The sequence below is a fragment of the Hylobates moloch genome, unplaced genomic scaffold, assembly GCF_009828535.3.
Source record: "Hylobates moloch isolate HMO894 unplaced genomic scaffold, HMol_V3 SCAFFOLD_15, whole genome shotgun sequence".
Lineage (NCBI taxonomy): Eukaryota > Metazoa > Chordata > Mammalia > Primates > Hylobatidae > Hylobates > Hylobates moloch.
In genome coordinates, this window is record NW_026652290.1 from 6,030,010 (window position 1) to 6,050,496 (window position 20,487).

The following is a 20,487-nucleotide window of genomic DNA, read 5'->3' on the forward strand; positions in this document are numbered from 1 at the left end:
AGGGAGCCAGCCGGGCGCTCAGCCTGCTTCGCTGGGATGCTTGTCAAGGTCGGGACGGCACCACCAAACTCACCTCTGCGCGCCCTGCGGGGCCCAGGAGACTCGGTCCTCCCTGGGCTCCCCCAGGCCTGGGGTGGATGTTGGAATAAAGTGGGGACAACACGATGAGACCCCAGCCCTGGAGGTGCCCTCGGCAGAAGCCCGAGATCAAAGCTGGAAGATTCGTGGCTGGACAGCACCACCTGGTGGACACACTAGAGATTACCAAAGCCAAACAGTCAGTTCCTTCTTGTTTCTGGGATTTTCTTAATTGGGTCTTAGCTGGGGCTTCCTTTCCCTTTCCCCAGCAGCAGGGGCTTTGTGAACTGTCAGAAACACCTGCCAGGCCTGGGCAACATGGCGAGACCTCCTCTCTAGGAAAAAAAAAAAAAAAAAAGCACAAAAATTAGTGAGGCATGGTGGTCCCAGATACTCAGGACACTGAGATGGGAGGATAGCTTGAACCTGGGAGGTCGAGGCTGCAGTGAGTCGTGATCATGCCACCGCACTCCAGTCAGGGTGACAGAGAGAGACCCTGTCTCTAAAGAAAGAAAAGTCCAGGCGCCGTAGCTCACGCCCGTAATCCTAACACTTTGAGAGGCCAAGGCAGGCGGATTACCTGAGGTCGGGAATTCGAGACCAGCCTGACCAACATGGAGAAACCCCGTCTCTACTAAAAAATACAAAAATTAGCCAGGCATGGTGGCACATGCCTGTAATCACAGGTACTCGGGAGGCTGAGGCAGGAGAATCACTTGAACCCAGGAGGCAGAAGTTGCAGTGAGCCGAGATCACACCATTGCACTCCAGCCTGGGCAACAAGAGTGAAATTCTGCCTCAAAAAAAAAAAAAAAAAAGAAAGAAAGAAAGAGAAGAAGCCCTTGTCTTTTAATAAGATGTTGTTGGTTTTCAGAGAGCCCAATCCAGGCACTTCAAACAAGGTAGGAAAATCAATGGCCCTGAAGAAAGAGTTTCTCTTCAACAAGCCCCTCCCTCCCTGACACTGGCATTCTGGCATTCACCCACCAGCCCCTCCATCCCTGACACTGGCACCCTGGCATTCACCGACCAGCCCCTCCGTCCCTGACACTGGCACCCTGGCATTCACCCACCAGCCCCTCCATCTCTGACACTGGCACCCTGGCATTCACCCACCAGCCCCTCCGTCCCTGACACTGGCACCCTGGCATTCACCCACCAGCCCTTCCCCTCCCTGACACTGGCACCCTGGCATTCACCCATTGTCCGGGGCAACTAACCTTTCCTCCCACCACTGACAGGATGGCACCCTGGCCTACCACTTTTGAGGGGGAAAAAATTAGAAATCCCTGGCCAAAGAGGGGACAAATTGAGCCTAAAATCAAGCCTTGGTATCTCGCCTTTTAAATCTACTTATACCTTTTGTGTATTGGTTGTGTGATTTTTTGTGTATTCATTGTGTATAATTGCTGAATACACAATGAATACACAAAAGCTATAAATAGATTGAAAGAGAGAAACCAAACCAAAACCCATCGGTAATCCACTGGAAAAATAAGCCTCCAACTCTCTATTCGGAACGTTGTCAATTAAAAGAAAAAGAATTAAGAATTTCCCTTTTAAATTATATTTCAAGATAACTCAATAACTCTAGTGGACAACAGCAAGGTTTTTTGGTTTTTGTTTGGTTGGTTTCTTTTTTTTGAGACAAGAGTCTTGCTCTGTTGCCCAGGCTGGAGTGTAATGGCACAACCTCGGCTCACTGCAGCCTCTGCCTCCTGGGTTCAAGTGATTCCCCCGCCTCAGACTCCTGAGTAGCTGAGATTACAGGCGCCCGCAACCAGGCCCTGCTAATTTTTTGTATTTTTAGTAGAGATGGGGTTTCACCATGTTGGCCAGGCTGGTCTCAAACTCCTGACCTCAGGTGATGCACCCACCTCGGCCTCTCAAAGTGCTGGGATTACAGGTGTGAGCCACCACACCCAGCCTGTTTGGTTGTTTTATTTAAGAGACAGGGTCTCGCTCCATCACCCAGGCTGAAGTGCGGTGGTGTAATCACAGCTCACTGCAGCCTTAACCTCTTGGGCTCAAAGGATCCTTCTACCTCAGCCCCTGAGTAGCTGAGACTACAGGCGCGCACCACCACACCTGGCTAATGTTTTATTTTTTTTTGTAGAGATGGGGTCTTGCCATGTTGCCCAGGCTGGATTCAAGCTCCTGGCCTCTCTCACCTTGGCCCACAAAAGCTCTGGGATTACAAGCGTGAGCCACCGTGCCCAGTCTTTTTTGTTGTTGTTATTTTTAACAGAAGAATTTCAGCTACTCATTGTGAAGAGATGAGATCATGAGAGAAACCGAGATTTTGCCACCTCTCATGACATAATTATTTCTCGCAAGCATTATGGATGAGATCAGTAATGACAAAACGAGGGCATCACAGGGTGAGTTCGAGCTATGGCCACCTGGACCCACTGGGCACACTTAGCATCACAGCTGCTTCCATGTGGCTCTAACAGCTCTGCCCACAAAGGCTTCTGGCAAAGAAAGATGAGCCTGAATCTAAGGGCGTTTCTGCAGCACAGCTTCCATTTGCAGGAGACACGGGGCAAGGCAATACCACAGAGCGGCAAACAGCTGCGCGACAGGCGACACATTTGCAGGACAGCTGATCTGGTTTCTGCAACAAATCACAAGTGGCGGGAGGAGCAATGGGGGTCGGGGGGCGGCGCCTGATCTAGAGTTAAGAGAGGTTCAAGAGGCGCCACCACAAAACTTAAACTGTGGGCCTTGTTAGGAACCTGTGTGTTCCATCTGATGGATGTAAGCAAACAATCAGGGGAATGTCATTCCGGATGGGGCCTGAGCGGGTGCCAAGGAATGACTGTTAATTTGAACCTTGCCCTAAGGGAGCCTCAAGTGTGTTCCAGAGTTTCCCGTACTTGGCGCCTTGCATCCTGAAGTTCATAGGAACAAAATTTCAGAATGTTTGCTACAGGATGGAAAATGCTTCAGCCACAGGGGAAAAGCAAACAGACAACAGCAATGCGTGAAACAAGTGTGGCGATTATCGATAAAGCATCTGTGGTGATCACTGATCACGTGTGTGAGTATATTTGAAAACTTACATTAAAAAATTCTGAGGCCAGGCACGGTGGCTCACGCCTGTAATCTCAGCACTTTGGGAGGCCGAGGCGAGCAGATCACCTGAGGTCAGGAGTTCAAGATCAGCCTGGCCAATATGGTAAAACCACAACTCTACTAAAAATAAAAATAAATGCAAAATAAGCTGGATGTGGTGGTAGGCGCCTATAATCCCAGCTACTCAGGAGGCTGAAGCAGAAGAATTGCTTGAACCCGGAAGGCGGAGGTTGCAGTGAGTCAAGACTGCAGCGTTGCACTCCAGCCTGGGCAACAAGAGTGAAACTCCGACTCAAAAAAAATTTTTTTTTTTTGAAAACAGACTAGGCATGGTGGCTCATGCCTGTAATCCCAGCACTTTGGGATATCAAGGCAGGAGGATTGCTTGAGGCCAGGAGTTCGAGACCAGCCTGGGCAACATGGTGAGACCCTCGTCTCTAAAAAAATTGCCTCCTAAGACACGTGCCTGTAGTCCCAGCTACTTGGGAGGCCTAGAAGAGAGGATTGTTTGAGGCTGGGAAGTTGAGGCTGCAGTGAGCTATGATCAAGCCACTGCACTCCAGCCTGGGTGACAGAGCAAGACTCCATCTCAAAAAATAAATAAACAAAAATAAAGAAAGACATAGGCTTTCTCCTACAGACATGATCAGGCATCATGGAAATCTTATTGCAGAAGGTGCTCGCCCTTCACCCCTGAGCCTCACCTCTCTGTTTCAGGGGATCTGAGTTTGGGGAAGCAAAGTCTATGGGGGTCATCAGTTCTCCCTTCTGGCTCCTGCGCCCACAGCCATGGGCCCCTCACACTGGGGCTGGGTGCCTGAGCAGAGTCCCTGTCCAGCTCCCCACCAAGCTCCAGCATCCTGGACACCTCACGCCATCCCTCCTGGACTTTGTGCTGGGGATGAGGTCAATTTGAGAGCTCCCCTGAGGTCTGGTCGCTCCTGCACACCCTCCACAGTGGGCAGAATGGTGCCCCACAAAAGGCCCATATCCTAATCCCAGGACTGTGAATGGGCTACTTTTCATGGCAAAAGGGACATTGCCAGTGTGACTGAGGGTCCTGCGATGGGACACTCCCCAGGATCATGCAGGTGAACCCAGTGGCATTACAAGGGCCCCTGTGAGAGAGAGGCGGGGCTCAGAGCAGACATGGTGCAAAAGCAGAGGGTGTGGTAACACCCCAGCCTGCGACTGAGGCCCAGAACACGGTGGCCTTCAGAAGCCGGGAAAGGCCAGGAGATGCATCTGCCCCCAGCCTCCAGAAGGCGCCAGCCCTGCTGACACCGTGGCTTTAGCCCAGTGCAGCCCCATGGGACTTCTGACCCCCAGAACTCTAAAATAATAAGTTGGCATTGTTTTGATCCTTTTGTGGCTGATATGTGTGATGAGGGGGTTTTCACACTCTTGCGTGGGACGTGAAACATCTTTAGAACAGTGGCACATTACCTGTCTTACATGAGGGAAAAAATAAATACATTTGCATTGTTTTAAACCACTAAGTTTGTGGTCACGTTTAACAGCAGAAACAGCAAACGGATGTGCCCTCCGAGGCTCCCCTACATGCCTGCGAAGCTCAGGGATGCTAGGGAGGATCACCTTGGCCATCTGGGGGCAGGTGGTACATCAGGACCCTCCCTCCCTCATCACCGCCCTTCCTCCCCTATCGCCATCCTCAATGGCACAGGAGCCAACCCACAGTGAAGCAGCCTGACAGGCAGACTGTGCTAATTCCCTGTTCCTCCAGCCTCAGAATGCAGCCAGCCCCTGCACGGCAGCCTCAAGGGGACAGCACCCCCGTGCTCTCTCCTCTCCTCTTTCCCCTGGCCCCGGGCCCTGCCTCTCTGCTTCCTGCCCCTGAGCCCCACTGCCTTGGGCCTCCCGTGAGCTCCCAGGACAGGTCAGCAAATTGCTATGTGTGCATATTTTCTAGGGAGAGTCCACAACCACGGTCAGAGTCCCTCGAGTCCAAAAACAGACAGAGCCACTGCCTCGAGCGGCTCCTGGGGCCCGGGGTTCTGAGCTGGAATTGGATTCCCTGAGCCAGCTCTTAGTCCACGGTGACAGGCATCTGCTGATGTAGCCTCCTCTTATCTTCCCCAGAAACCAGATTAGACACGGCCAGCGAAAAGAATATTCTCAGCTGGCGAAATGCTTTCACCAGCCACCAAAGGCTCCCTGTCCCTCCAGCCCAGGGCACGGCGCTCCCTCATCCAAATGGGCTCCGGGCCCTGTGTCCCACATCCCTGGCGTGAACCTGCGCTGCGTTCATCGTCTGGGAGTGTTGTGGGGTGTGGGTTTCCCTCCACATCCAGACCCTTGAGTCCTCAGGAGCAAGGACTGGCCTCTCTGGTTTCCCTTCACACAGCAGGTGCTGAATCAATGCCCGGGAACCGAGGCGTCCTGTGAGGCGACAGAGGCTGAGCTGGAGAAAGCTCACCGGAGAACTGCACAGATTCAGGCGTTATCGCCGCCAAGGCCCAGCAAAGGAAGCGAGGCTGCCGTGGACACAACTCACGGCTCAAACTGGGGCGGCCCGAATGTTCCTTCGTGGGGCCCCGGGGCTGGTGGAGGGGGGTCTATGCTCGTCCCCCTGATCTTTTGGCAGGTTTTGGCTCACCCGGACTCAGCCCCACCCTCCAACGCACCAGGTGTCACCGGGCACCTGCTCAGTGGAGCCTGTTTCTGTCCAGAGACTGAAGCCTCTCCCCACCACACACACACACACACACACACAACAACACACACACACACACACACACACACACAACACACACACACACACACATACACACACATACACACATACACATACATACACACATACACACATACACACACACATACACACATACACACATACACACATACACACATACACACATATACACACATACACACACATACACACACATACACACACACACATACACACATACACACACACACATACACACACATACACACACACACGTACACACACGCACACACACACACGAGATCCTGTCCCCTGATGGGGGAGATGGGGGAGCAGGCCCTGCAGTGACCTGTTGGCCATCTCTTATCCACCTGACGTGGCCAAAGGTAGCCACATTATCTCCTATAGCATGTCTTCTCCTCCATATCAGGACACAGTAGACACCCAGGTGCCTATAAGATAGACGTTTTTGGAGATAGCAGGCCCTTTGCAGGCTCTCTGGAAAGACTCTGTGATAACAGCCCCGGTGAACGGAGAAGCCTTTAGCCACATGGTGTCAGGGGCCCCACCGCACCTCTGGCCTTTGGGCAAAGTCAGCACCAGCCACTCCCACCCCACCCACCACCTTCGTGCATTCTGCAGCCGCCACTCCCTGCCCACCAGGGCAACCAGACACTGGCCGGAGCCAGGGCAGGGGCGGGCACTCTTCGTTTCCACAGGAAACCCCAGACACTGTCCCCGCGGCCTGGCCCCCAGACAGCTGCTCCCACTCTCCCCCTGCCCATGGGAGCTCAGCCTCTGGGGCAAGAGGGGGTTTACACCAACGCACCTAGGAAAAACCTTGGGGAAAATTCCAGGCCTGAGTCCTGAGTGTCCCCAGAGTCCATGGCTGGTGGCAGAGGGCCAAGAAGATAGTAACAACAAGGATTTATACCCCAGCAATGAGGGGACAGCGACAAGGCAGCTTCTCTGCAGGTCTACACAGGAAAAGAAACCCACAGCGCAGCTCCGTGCAGCAGGGGCTCTGAGTGACACTCGCAAGGCGGTGGCACCAGGCAGGGGACCCCCCCCCCCGGAGGGCATGGCTCAGCAGAAGCCGGGAGAGGGTGGGTCCTGGGATCCCAGCCCAAAGCAGGCAGTCAGGAACTGAGTGACCGCGGGTACCCTAGGGGTACAGGGCGGAGGGAGGACAGTGTCTCCGAGGCCCCCTTGCCATCCCTCAAAGCCAAGTCTAGCAAAGGTGGTTTTCTGGCACCAACTAGCAGGCACTGACCCCCCCCCCTATCCCCAACTCGTGACCCAGCCACCTTTCCTGGGGGCTGAGTGGCTCTGAACAGGGGTGGAGCCATGGGGCAGTCTGGGGCTGACACCCGGGAGGCGGTGGGGGAGGCGCCCACTCAGGCCCTCGCTGCCCAGGGAAAACGCTGCTGCATGCAAAGCACGCTGATGCCAGAGCCTGCAGCAGAGGACTGGGAAATTGTTTATGTCTCGCCCTCCTTCTTACCATGGGCCTCCTGGGTGAGCAGGACCGACCCGGACCTGAGATGCCTCAGAGGGAAGCTTCTTGGGCAGGAGGACAGCACAGGCCATGGAGTCCCAGGGGGAGGGGGAGGGCTGTCCCACTGGGCCCCGGTGGGTCCTCTGCAGCAAGACAGTCTAGCCTGCCCCTGGCCATGCTGAGCCACATGGCTCTCCTCTCTGAGACCCTGTGGTGACAGCCAAGGGCACAGGGATGGCGGGGCAGAGGCACTGTTGAAAAACCTGCCCAAGGGCCTGCCCTTGGCATCTCCTGGACCCACCCTCATCTTCCCCGAGGCTGTCCGAGTGCTTTCCCGGGTGGTCTGTCCTCAGCAGGAACGCGGCAAGGCTCCTCCTTGTGCCTGGCACAGCCCTACGTGCTGGGGGAGGGGACACTAATGATCAACCCCAGCTCACAGGCACAGGAGGGAGGCCTGGGGCAGGGGTAGCCCAGGGTCGTGGCTGAGCCACTGAGAAAAGCTCAGACCCCCAACCCCCTCAGCTCTTCCTCCCCCAGGTTCCTAACCACGGCCCGACCTCCCTGGTCCAGTGAACGTCCCACTCTGCATTGCGTGCTCCCTGCTGGGTTCCTCCAAGATTCTCAGAGTCCAAGCCTGGTGATCACCAACAAAAATCTCTGCAAACAGCAGATTCCTACACAGCTGGCCCTGCCTCAGGATGGTTCCACCGACGGGCCCCGACTCCACGATGGTAAGAATGCGGCCGGAACTCAGCAGCAACGGCACTTGAGTCCCACACAACCATGTTCACTTTCAGTACAGTATTCGACAAATTGCACAAGAAAATCAACACTTGATTAGAAAAATAGCTTCATGAGCCGGAGACAGTGGTTCACGCCTGTAATCCTAGCACTTTAGGAGACCAAAGCAGGAGGATAGCTTGAGCCCAGGAGTTCAAGACCAGCCTTGGCAACATGGCGAGACCCCATTTCTACAAAACAAAACAAAACTTTTTTTAAATTAGCCAGGCGTGGTGGCACATACCTGTAGTCCCAGTTTCTTGGGATGCTAAGGCAGGAGGATCATTTAAGCCCAGGAGTTTGAAGCTACAGTGAGCTATAATCACACCACTGCACTCCAGTCTGGGCAGCAGAGTGAGAGTCTGTCCCAAAAAAAAAAAAAAAAAAAAGCAGGCTTTGTGTGAACTGATTTTGCCCACCTAGAGGCTAATGGGAGTGTCCTGAGCACATCTGAGGTCAGCTGGGCTGAGCTGGAGGGCGGTTAGACATACTAAATGCCCTTTTTTGTGTGTGTGTGTGATACAGTCTCACTGTGTCGCCCAGGCTGGAGTGCAGTGGTGCCATCTCGGCTCACTGCAACCTCCACCTCCTGGATTCAAGTGATTCTCGTGCCTCAGCCTCGCGAGTAGCTGGGATTACAGGCATGCACCACCCCACCCAGCTAATTTTTGTATTTTTAGTAGAGACGGGGTTTCACCATGTTCGCCAGGCTGGTCTCAAACTCCTGAGCTCAAGCTGTCTGCCTGCCTCGGCCTCCCAAGGTGCTGGGATTCCAGGCGTGAGCCACGGCACCCGGCCAGTAAATGCATTTTTGACAGATATGTTCCACTTGAGACGGGTTTACAGGGACCCCATCGTGAGTGGAGGAGCCTCTGTGTGCCGTCCAGAGCCCAGCAGAGCACGGGGCTTGTTAAACTCCTGCTGCTCACAGGGGGCATCACCCGAAATCACAAAGAGGACGGGACAGAGCCAAAGAACCCCCACTACTGCCCAGTGGCCCCCAAGCTGCACCGGAGCCTGAGCCCCCAGAGACCACACCTCAGGCCTTGCTGCATGGAGATCCCAGAGGCAGGGGCTGCACTGAGTCTGTGCCTCTCTGTCCAGCCCTGCCCGTGCCCCGCTCTCCAGGGGTGAAGGCGCCTCCCCATTCTGGTGCTCCTCAAAATCAGCCTTAGGACCTTGGAGTTCATTGTCATGTCATAGGCAGCTGGGGCCATGGAACACTTGAGTTGTTTCCACATTTTTTTTTTTTTTAAGACAGAGTCTCGCTCTTGTCGCCCAGGCTGGAATGCAGTGACGCGATCTCGGCTCACTGCAACCTCCGCCTCCTGGGTTCAAGCGATTCTCCCGCCTCAGCCTCCCAAGTAGCTGGGACTACAGGTGTCTACCATCATGCTCGGCTAATTTTTGTATTTTTAGTAGAGACAGGGTTTCACCATATTGGTCAGGCTGGTCTCGAACTCCTGGCCTCAGGTGATCCACCCGCCTCAGCCTCCCAAAATGCTGGGATTACAGACGTGAGCCACCATGCCCGGCCTGTTGCCACATTTTTGCTTTTGTGAATAAGCTGCTATGAACACCTGTGTGCAAGTATCTCTTTGAGACCCTGCTTCCAATTCTCTTGGGCGTATACCCAGGAGTGGTACACATGAACAAATAAACGAGGGACATGCCAGGCATGCCTGTAATCCCAACATTTTGAGAGGCTGAGGCAGGAGGATCCCTTGAACCTAGGAGTACAAGACCAGCCTGAGCAACATAGGGAGACCCTGTCTCTACGAATACATTTTTAAAAATTAGCTGGGCGTGGTGGTAGACACCTGTGGTCTCAGCTACTCAGGAGGCTGAGATGGGAGGATGGCTTGAGCCCAGGAGGTCGAGGCTACACAGTGAGCCATGATCTCACCACTGTACTCCAGCCTGGGTGACAGAGTGAGATCCTCTCTCAAAAAATAAATGTAAAAAAAAAAAACACACAGGACAGGCCGGGCATGGTGGCTCATGCCTGTAATCCCAGCACTTTGGGAGGCCAAGGCGGGTGGATCACGAGCTCAGGAGATCGAGACCATTCTGGCTAACACGGTGAAGCCCTGTCTCTACTAAAAATACAAAAAATTAGCCGGGTGTGGTGGCAGGCATCTGTAGTGCCAGCTACTCAGGAGGCTGAGGCAGGAGAATGGCGTGAATCCGGGAGGCGGAGCTGGCAGTGAGCCAAGATCGTGCCACTGCACTCCAGCCTGGGCAACTAAGCAAGACTCCATCTCAAAAAAGAAAAAAAAAAAAAAAAAACAGGACACAGGACAGTCACAAAGGGGCATAGACTCACACCCAGAAACTCTAGGCTTGAGCACAGAGGCTTCCAGAGAGGAGGAAGGTGGTTCATCAAGCATATGGGTATTTTATGGGTTGAAGCTTGGTCCCCCAAAAGGATATGACCCTGTCCTAATTCCCAGAATATGTGAATACAGCCTTTTTTGGATGGAGGGCCTTTGCAGATGGAATTAAGTGAAGGATGAGGAGATGAGGTCATCCTGGGTTATTCAGGCAGGCCCTACATCCAAGGGCTGGTGTACTTATAGGAGTCGTAGGGACAGACACAGAGAAGCCCTCTTAAGGATGGTGGCTGAGCAGGAGGGATGCAGCCACAAGCCAAGGACACCCAGGCCACCAGAATGCATGACTGCTGCTTGAAGCCACTCAGTGTGTGGTCATTTGTTGCATCAGCTAAGCCAGGTCTGCACACACCTGCAGAGCAGGAACTCCGGAGAAGCAAGACCCGAACGGGGACAGTTTCCCCTCTGGCCAGGACCTCACCCCATCAACCCAGCTGCCCACGAGGCTGCCGCTCAAACATCCCAGGCCTACAGCTGCCAGCCCGCCCTGGGTTCAGCCAAGGGAAGAGGGAGCTGTGAACAAGTCAGCCCTGGGCCCCTTCAGGGAGCCAATGACCCCCTCCTTTCCTCTCTCATGCATTCATCCCTTCATTCATTCATTCATCCATCCATTCATCACTCCTTCCGTAAACATACCTAGTACCTCCCACGTGCCTAGATATGAATGCAGTATCAATGTGTCCCTTTCAGGGGCCCCCAGCGGGTGGGTAAGCACACCCACAAATTCATAACTCCAGAGAGGACAGGAGGCCCAACAGAAGAATCACAAGGGTAACCCACAAGGGCTTCAGCTCTGCCTGGGGCAACAGGGAGATGCCCCCAAGACTGGTATCTGGAGGCCCACCCTGGACTGACGCAGAGGCTTTCCTGATGGGCAAAGAAGGAGGCCTCCCTCTGGTTTGTGAAGGAGATGGTGGCACGGAGAGCTGGAGATGGGATCCTGGGTTTTGTCCTCCAGGCGACAGACACAGGAGGGGTGAGAACAGGCTCACCTTTATCAAACTTTGGTGGAAAATTGAAATTGCATTCTAGGAGACGGACCAAGAAAGTCTGATGCTGGCCACGTTCAGGCTGTGCTGCTCTGAGATACCGGGGCAGGCGGGCTTGGCAAGGTGGCCCCCTTCCCCTCTCTCCCCATGTCCCCCTGCTCCTGCTCCATCTCTCCCCACTCCCAGCCCCTCAGTGGCCAAGTCTGGTGTCCTTCAAGAAGCGGCTGAAACCTCTAAAGGAACTTCCTCCTGCAGGGCAGGCTCTGCCCAAGGACGTCTCCACCACCCAGAGTCCAGGTCTGGCCCTCGCCACCCCACCCGCATCCCAGAGTCTGGAATGATACAGCCCCCAGCAAACCAGCGAGGGAGGCCTGGGGGGAGGGAGGGGCTAAGAGGGAGGGGAGCGCCTGGCCGTCCCCAGAGAGTACAGCTAACCCACAGCACATAATCCTGTTAAAAAATTAATCCTCATTTAGCCAGGAGGCAAGGCAGCCGCTGAGATAAAGCCCCTGAGAAGTAATAAAAGGCAACAGCAATTGATAAAGTGGTGAGGCCGCTCATAAAACCCTGCTGCAGTGAAGGTCGGGCAGGCCCCAGGAATCAGAGAGTAACCACCGCCAGGTGGGGGCGGGGTGGCATTGCCTTACAAGACCCAGCCCCTGCAGAGGAAGACCACCTTGGGCAACGGAGCTGATGCTGATGGTGGAGAGAGGGAGAAAGGAGGGAGGCTGCCTTTCTCAGCTCCTGCCTGCTCAGCCTCACCAGACGGCCGTGGCCCTTTGGGAAGGAATCACCATCCTTGGTCCTTGTCTCTGTCCTAACATCATGGCCATGAAAGGTCACAGCCCTCCTGGGGCCCAGCCGGTCCCAGAGTATACCTGGTGAGCCTGGGCCTGTCTCCTGTGGCTCCTGGTGGCCCCCGCTGTCCCACATGCTTGTCCCACAGATAGGAGGATGGAGAGCCCACCCCAGCCCCCACACCAGAGACTCACTGGAATCCTCCCAGAAGGCAGGTGTGGTCACCACTGCATCTGGCATCTGCCTGCTGGGAAAGACTTATTACCATGTCCTCGTGGGGACGTTACTTTCCACTCCAGCCAAGTTGCATAACCAGGCCATGCCTCCTTCAGTGTCCCCAAAAGCCAATAATGGCCCCCACAAAACGGCACTGGACTGGAGGCAGGAGAGACCCATTGAGACCCAATATTGTCACCACTAGTTATGGTGGAAAATCAGGGGAGGGGGCTCGATGCCTCCGCGACTCCAACAGTGGCGACGACCCACAGGTGTAAGTGCCCAGCTTCCAAGCCCACACCCCTCACCAGGGCATCGAGGGCTCCCTGGAAGCACTGATCTGGGGCTGCATCCTGGCCAGAGAAGGAAGAGAGTGATTCCCATTACTGTATCACTCCAACGGCTGCCTGGAGACTAAGAAGAAGCAAGGAGACCGATCAGAAGGCAGTTGCAATGGTCCTGACCATGCTAACTTCACCCACATTTTCTTTCATTTATGCACTGAAGAATCATTTATTAAATACCTACTGTGTGCCAGGCATCAGAGCAGGAGCTCGGGATGCAGTGTTGCTCACAGCCTTGTAGGAGAGACACATAAACAATTGCAATAGAATTCCTTGTATCAGGTTATTCATGAGAACAGGAAGTTAGCGGCAAAGCTGACCTCGTGGAGGACAATGCCTGCCTTATGGCCCTCGGCCACCAGCTGAGACACCAGCAGGCCTGGGCAGGCCAGCCCCTGGCCCAGAGGCTGGGTCCCTAGGGCCCGAGCACCCTACATGGCTCATCTGCATGGGGCAATCTCTACCTGTGCAAGCGTCAAATCCACCCAGTCCCCAGGCCAAGGAGGCCTCTGGGATCAAGTCCTGCTGGGCACCCAGAGCCCCCTAAGCCAGAAAAGCAGTGAATAAACACTTTCCTGTATGTCCATAAGGAGGAGCCTCTCCCCTACAGACACTGGTTTGCCCATAACCACTGCACCCACAGTGACCATCAGCCCTACCTCTCTAAGCTCACATCCATCTGCTGTAGGTGGAGAGTCCTCAGCTTCAACGACGCTGGAATGATGACTTTACAAACGCTTTGCCCCCACCCAGGTAACAAGGAGCCCACACACCTCCCAGATCTTGATCTCTAATAACATCTCCAATAAAAAACAAGCCAGGGCTCCTTGAGAAATGCTGGATCCTAGGGCAGAGGAAATAGATAAGCCTGGACATCTTAGAGTGCTCAAAACACATACATCCACACACGCACACATGTACACACACTTGCACACATGCACACACGTGCACACATGTGCACACACCCACTTGCACACAGAAACATACACACGTGTATTCACACACATATGTGCATACGCGTATACATGCATGCACGCACATGCACAAACATACATGCACACACACACACACTTGCACACAGACATGCACTTGTACACACACGCATTTGCACACAGTGCAGGGAAACGTGAAACAGACCAGGAGCCAATTGAAAGACTGCCCAGTGGCCAAAGGTGGAGCAATTGGAGCTGCAAAATAGATGGCATGCATGGCCTTCCTTCCAAAGAACAGGGTATGAAGGGGGTGGAGGGCAGGAAAGACAGCAACCTCCAGGGAGACACCCGTGACTCTCCTTGGATGCGTGACCCAGGCCGCGTCACCAGTGATAAGCCCTGTTGATAGCGTGTACCTTGATGTGACCTGATGGGAACGCCTCCTGTTTGGTTTTGTTTTTTTTTTTTTTTTTTTGAGATGGAGTTTCACTCGCTGCCCAGGCTGGAGTGCAATGGCGTGATCTCAGGTCACTGCAATCTCCACCTCCTGGGTTCAAGCGATTCTCCTGCCTCAGCCTCCCAAATAGGTGCATGCCACCATGCCCAGCTAATTTTTGTATTTTTAGTAGAGACGGGGTTTCACCATGTTGGCTAGGCTGGTCTCGAACTCCTGACCTCAGGTGATCCACCCTCCACAGCCTCCCAAAGTGCTGGAATTACAGGCGCGAGTCACTGCGCCCTGCCAGAAACGGCTCTTTATCTCTGCAAACCTCCTCCCCAAAAACAATAACCCCAGCCTGGCGATACGGAAAACATCAGATAAATCCTAATTGAGGGACATTCTACAAAACACCTGACCAGCCCTCCTGAAAACTGTCAATGTCATCAAAAACAAGGAACAGCTGAGAAACTGTCACAGCCAAGAGGAGTCTGAGAAGACCCAAGGACCGCATACCATGCATTCATTGTCCAGGAGGTTGAGGCTGCAGCAAGCAGAGATTGTGTCACCACACTCCAGGCTGGACAACAGAGCAAGACCCTGTTTCAAATGATAATAACTTATCAATCGGGCATGGTGGCTCACGTCTGTAATCCCAGCACTTTAGGAGGCTGAGGCAGGTAGATCACCTGAGGTCAGGAATTCGAGACCACCCTGGGCAACACGGCAAAACCCCATCTCTACTAAAAATAAAAAAAAATTAGCTGGGCGTGGTGGCACACACCTGTAATCCCAGCTACTTGGGAGGCTGAGGCAGGAGAATCGCTTGAACCCTGGAGGCGGAGGTTGCAGTGAGCGGATATTGCGCCATTGCACTCAAGCCTGGGCAACGAGTAAAACTCCGTCTCAAAAACATAAATAATAATCATAATAACTTATCATTACTGGCTCCTTAATTGTGCAAAGTACCACACTAATAGTCAACATTAATAATGGGAAACTGGGGGCAGGGGACGTGCGAATTCTGTATTGTCTTTGCAATTTTTCTGCAAACCTAAAACTGTCGTAAAATAAAAAGTTTTGTCAAAACAGAAAGTATGTTAGATATTTGCATGCATTTGCCCTCTAAATTTAATTACTCATGCAATAAAGATGCGTTAAGCACCTATGCTGTGCTGGGCACTCTCCCAGGCTCTGGTGATACCACGATGAGCAATATGGCAGGCCCCAGCTTCAGAGAGCCTGACCTCACCGTCTACCTGAAGGCTCAGCATGAAGAGGACGGGTAAACTTCAGGTGACAAATATAAAGGACAAATGTTTATCAAAAAAAATATATTCTAGGCCTGGAACAGTGGCTCACGCCTGGAATCCCAGCACTTTGGAAGACCGAGGAGGGTGGATCATCTGAGGTCAGGAGTTCGAGACCAGCCTGGCCAACATGGTGAAACCCTGTCTCTACTAAAAATACAAAAATTAGCCGGGCATGGCGGCACAAGCCTATAGTCCCAGCTACTTGGGAGGCTGAGGCAGGAGAATCGCTTGAACCCGGGAGGCGGAGGTTGCAGTGAACCGAGATCACACCACTGCACTCCAGCCTGGGGCCTGGGCAACAAGAGGGAAACTGACTAAATATATATATATATATTCCAAAAGTATAAATTCAGAAGAATGTGCATTGTGGCCAGAGGAAATTTCAGGTGACAAATATAAAGGACAAATGTTTATCAAAAATATATATATTCCAAAAGTATAAATTCAAAAGAATTGTAGCCAGGCTCACAGCTGTATTCCCAGCACTTTGGGAAGCCAAAGTGGGAGGATCACTTGAGCCCAGGAGTTCAAGACCAGCCTGGACAATATAGAGAGACCCCGTCTCTGTTTTTTAATAAATAAATAAGAAAGAAAGAAAAATATGCATTGCAACATACATAAGGAACCAATTAAACCATAAGAGTTAATGCTGGGCTGCACACAGTGGCTCATGCTTGTAATCCCAGCGCTTCGGGAGGCCGAGATGGGAGGATCACTTGAGCCCAGGAGTTCGAGACTGGCCTGGGCAACATAAGGAGACCCTGTCTCTACTAAAAATTTAAAAATTGGCTGGGCGCGGTGGCTCACACCTGTAATCCCAGCACTTTTCGAGGCCGAGGCAGGAGGATCACAAGGTCAGGAGATCGAGACCATCCTGGCTAACACGGTGAAACCCCATCTCTACTGAAAATACAAAAAAAAAAATTAGCCTGGCGTGGTGGCGGGTGCCTGTAGTCCCAGCTACTCGGGAGGCTGAGGCAGGAGAATGGTGTGAACCTGGGAGGCGGAGCTTTCAGTGAGCCAAGATGGCACCACTGCACTCCAGCCTGGGCAACAGAGCAAGACTCCATCTCAAAAAAAAAAAAAAAAGGAAAAAAAGAAATTAACCAGGTGTGGTGGTGTGCGCCTGTAGTCCCAGCTATGCGGGAGGCTGAAATAGGAGAATCACTTCAGCCTGGGAGATAGAGGCTACAGCAAGCCGTGATCATGCCACTCCACTCCAGCCTCATCGACAGAGCGAGACCCTGTCTCACACACACACACACACACAAAATTCAGTGCTGAAGAACCCACTTAATCAGTGGTCAAGGATAATAAAAGTCCTCACGTGGGGAGTTAGAGACAAGAAATCATGACATGGAAAATCTCCCAGTTTCTCTGGCTTGATACTTTAAGATATCTTTACATGCCTATGACACTATCGAAAAGGAATAAAAAGATAAAACCCAATAAAGGTAGCATGGGGTGGGGCAGAGGGGATATTCACATTAACTCGTGGCTGCTGGTGCTATCGACTGCTTCAACCTTTCCTATGTTAAAGAAAAAATATTTGGCGGGGAATCATGGCTCGCACCTGTAATCCCAACACTGTGGGAGGCTGAAGTGGGAGGATCGCTTGAGTCCAGGAGTTCAAGACCAGCCTGAGCAACATAGCAAGACCCCATCTCTATTAAAAATAATAATCATATGGCCGGGTGCGGTGGCTCATGCCTGTAATCCCAGCACTTTGGGAGGCCAAAGTGGGTGGATCATGAGGTCAGGAGTTCAAGACCAGCCTGGCCAAGATGGTGAAACCCTATCTCTACTAAAAACACAAAAGTTAGCCAGGCATGATGGCAGTGAGCTGAGATCATGCCACTGCACTCCAGCCTGGGCAAAAGAGTGAGACTCCGTCTCAAAAAATAATAATAATAATAATAATAGTAATAATTTTTAAAATAAAGAAAAAAGTATTCATGACTCTTGCTAAAGACAAGTAGGAAGACCTTATTCCAGGGGGGCTACCACAATGGGGTTTAGCTGTAGGAGAGCGAAATTGGGCTCAGTCTCACTCTACCAAGGACAAGTAGGGTGTGCAGTCCAGGAGCAAGGGTGCCGGGTGGGTGGAACATGACTAAGAGGAGACATTGAGGAGAGGGGATGCTTGCTCGGCTAACTCAGCAGGAATCTTCCTGAAAGCAGGCCAGGGTAACAAGATATCGAGAGTGGAGGATGAGGAATTTGATCAAATATCGAGGGTGATCACATAGGATTTTCACTAAACTGACCCAGCAGGACTCTTGCTAAACCTGAACTAAACAAGCCAAGGGCAGAGCCCAAGGTCAGTGCCTTGAAGGCTTAGTGGAGTAGAGTCAGGTCGAGGAGAGGGTCTGTCACCTGACAGCCATCTGATCATAAGAACCAAGTAGCTTTTCCATCCTTTGTCCAATAACCTTTCTCTAAGCACTGTACCCCAAGGAAAGAAGGCAAAGTTAAAAAACAAAGAAAGAAAAGGAAAAAGTCAGTGGTGTCAAGATACTCACAGCTGCACTATTTTTGTTTGTTTGTTTTGTTCTGTTTTTTGAGACAGAGTCTCGCTCTGTTGCCCAGGCTAGAATGCAGTAGTGTGATCTCGCCTCACTGCAATCTCCACCTCCCAGGTTCAAGCAATTCCCATGCCTCAGCCTCCCAAGTAGCTGGGATTACAGGTGCGCACCACCATGCCCGGCTAATTTTTGTATTTTTAGTAGAGATGGGTTTTCGCCACGTTGGCCAGGCTGGACGGCACCATTGTTTAAATCAAATGTTGTCAATAGCCCCAAGGCCTGACAATAGAATCCCAAGTGAACAAAGGCTGGTAAATTGCTGCCTCTTGAAGCAGCTGAAGCTGAACGCTGGGGCTCGGGAGCCAGAACACTTGGGTTCCAGCTCAGCTCCTCCAGTCACCAAGTGACTTTAACCTCTCTCTGCCTCAGTTTCCAACCTGTAAACTGAGGATTGTACTAACTCCTACCTCAAGAACTACCTCCAAGCTTCAGTGAGATTGTGGCTATTGCCCAGTGCCCACGGACTGTGGGAAATGTCCTGTAGCCACGAGCTACAATCAACCACCGCACACCCTTTCCATCCAAGTGCTCTGTGAGATCGGGGAGAAAATGGAAACCTATGTAGGGTGACCCAAGGAGCTCCCCAGCAAAGCGGGATTGAGGTACAGAGCCAAACACCAGAGGAAGAGTTACCCACGCATGGCTGGGATGTCCTGAGAGAAGCAGGAGCAGACCTTTCATGCCATCTCCAGACCAGGCCCAGGCAGGTAAGAGGGTGAACAGGACCAGGAATTCGCACAACCCCGGGGAACGACAGGAGAACCTGCAGAACTACGGACCCCAGACCTGCAAGCCACCAAGATCTGCGCTGGCCCCAAGCACACCCAAAATGCACCCCAGCCGGGGCCTGGCCAGGCCCCTGGACCACTGCCTCCGCTCCTCACTCAGGCCCTGCCTCCCTGGCGGCCCTCTCGAGCCCCACCTCACAGCCAGCTCCTGCTTAAATCTAGCAATGCCCCCCAGGCCTGGAATTGTATTATCAGAGTGAACTAGGTCCCGCTGAGAGTGACAGGAAACCCAAATAATGGAAATTGCAACGAGGCAGAGTGTGTTGAATTCTCCCCGGGAGGATGCAGCCTGGAGGTGAGCTACACAGGACGCTGGGGACCAGGCCCCTTCTGCGCACCCCGGTCATCCTCGGGGAGCCCCTCATCAGGCAGCTTAGGGCGGCTTGCCCTCCAGAGGCATTAGATGGAGGAAAAATCAAAAAAACAAGAAAAGCAAAGCTAGCTTCTGGCAAGAGGCTGGAGCTGGTACGTGACATTCTCATTTTGCCCCATTGGCCAAAATGTGGTCACGTGGTCATGCCTTGCTGTAAGGAATGCTGGGAAATGTAGTCTTTCTTCTTAGCAGCCATCTTACCATGGAAGAGCGGGAGAACAGATATTAGGGGACAACTAACCAGCTTTGCCACAGCGGAAAATCCAGACTCCGCCATGGCCTACAGGCTCCTCCTGGTCGACCCCCTCGGGAGCCCGGGTGCATCCCTTCCTCCATGCCTGGTCCCTCTGCCTGAAGCCTTCTTGCCCTCTCTCCTGGCTGCATGCATCCTGTGGGCCTCCCCCAACGCTGGTGCCAGCAAAGCCTGATCTCCTCTCCCGAGGCCGCCTGCACTCCTGCTGTGCGTGCATCGCAACCTGTGTCCCTGACACACAGGGATCCTTACCCTCCCCAAGGTCTGTGCTCCCCAGGGAGGAGCAGTACCTCTGGGCTCCCTGAGCCCCAGCCCTGCAGAGCAGGCACCCCACGCGGTGGTTGCAGGCACCGGGCAGTCGCTCCATCCTGGTTTTCAGCCTTTGGTGCACAGAAGTGTGAAGAAGGGGAGGTCACCGGCATGGAGTCCTCCTTGAGAGTGTGTTCCAGTCAGCCAGGCAGGGGCAGCCGGGGATCCGTACCAGTGGTCCCTGCCCACCTGGGTTAGGAAAAGCTGGCTGGCCTGGGGAGGCTGTGGATGGCGTCTGCGGTGTCATCTGAGTGCCAGGGCCATCGCTTCGAGATGGCATCTGCTTGCTGCAGCCAGGCAGGTCTTAAGGAAGGCCAGGGCCACTGTCAGCAGGTGTGTGGCTCCAGATTGAAATTGTGACAATACCCCCAGCCATGCCCTTCCGTCTTCCCACCAGCGCACCACCTCTCAGCAAAACCTCCAGGATCCACCTCAAACCCAGCCCCATCCCACAGCCACCACCCTGGTCCGGGCCACCAATAGCTGTCGCTCAGACACAGGCAATCACCTCTCCAGGGAGCACCCAGTGTCCATTCTGCCCTCGTTCTGGTCTGTCCTTCACCCACAAATGGAGAGTGGTTTTTAGCATTAGATCAGTTTATGTCACTCTCTTGCTTAAAACCCAC

The 20,487-nt window shown here is 53.1% G+C and overlaps 1 pseudogene; it reads left to right on the forward strand.

Moving 5' to 3' along the window:
• Nucleotides 1–4,516: 4,516 nt before the first annotated feature.
• Nucleotides 4,517–4,612, forward strand: LOC116484409 (small nucleolar RNA U13; annotated as a pseudogene).
• Nucleotides 4,613–20,487: the final 15,875 nt, after the last annotated feature.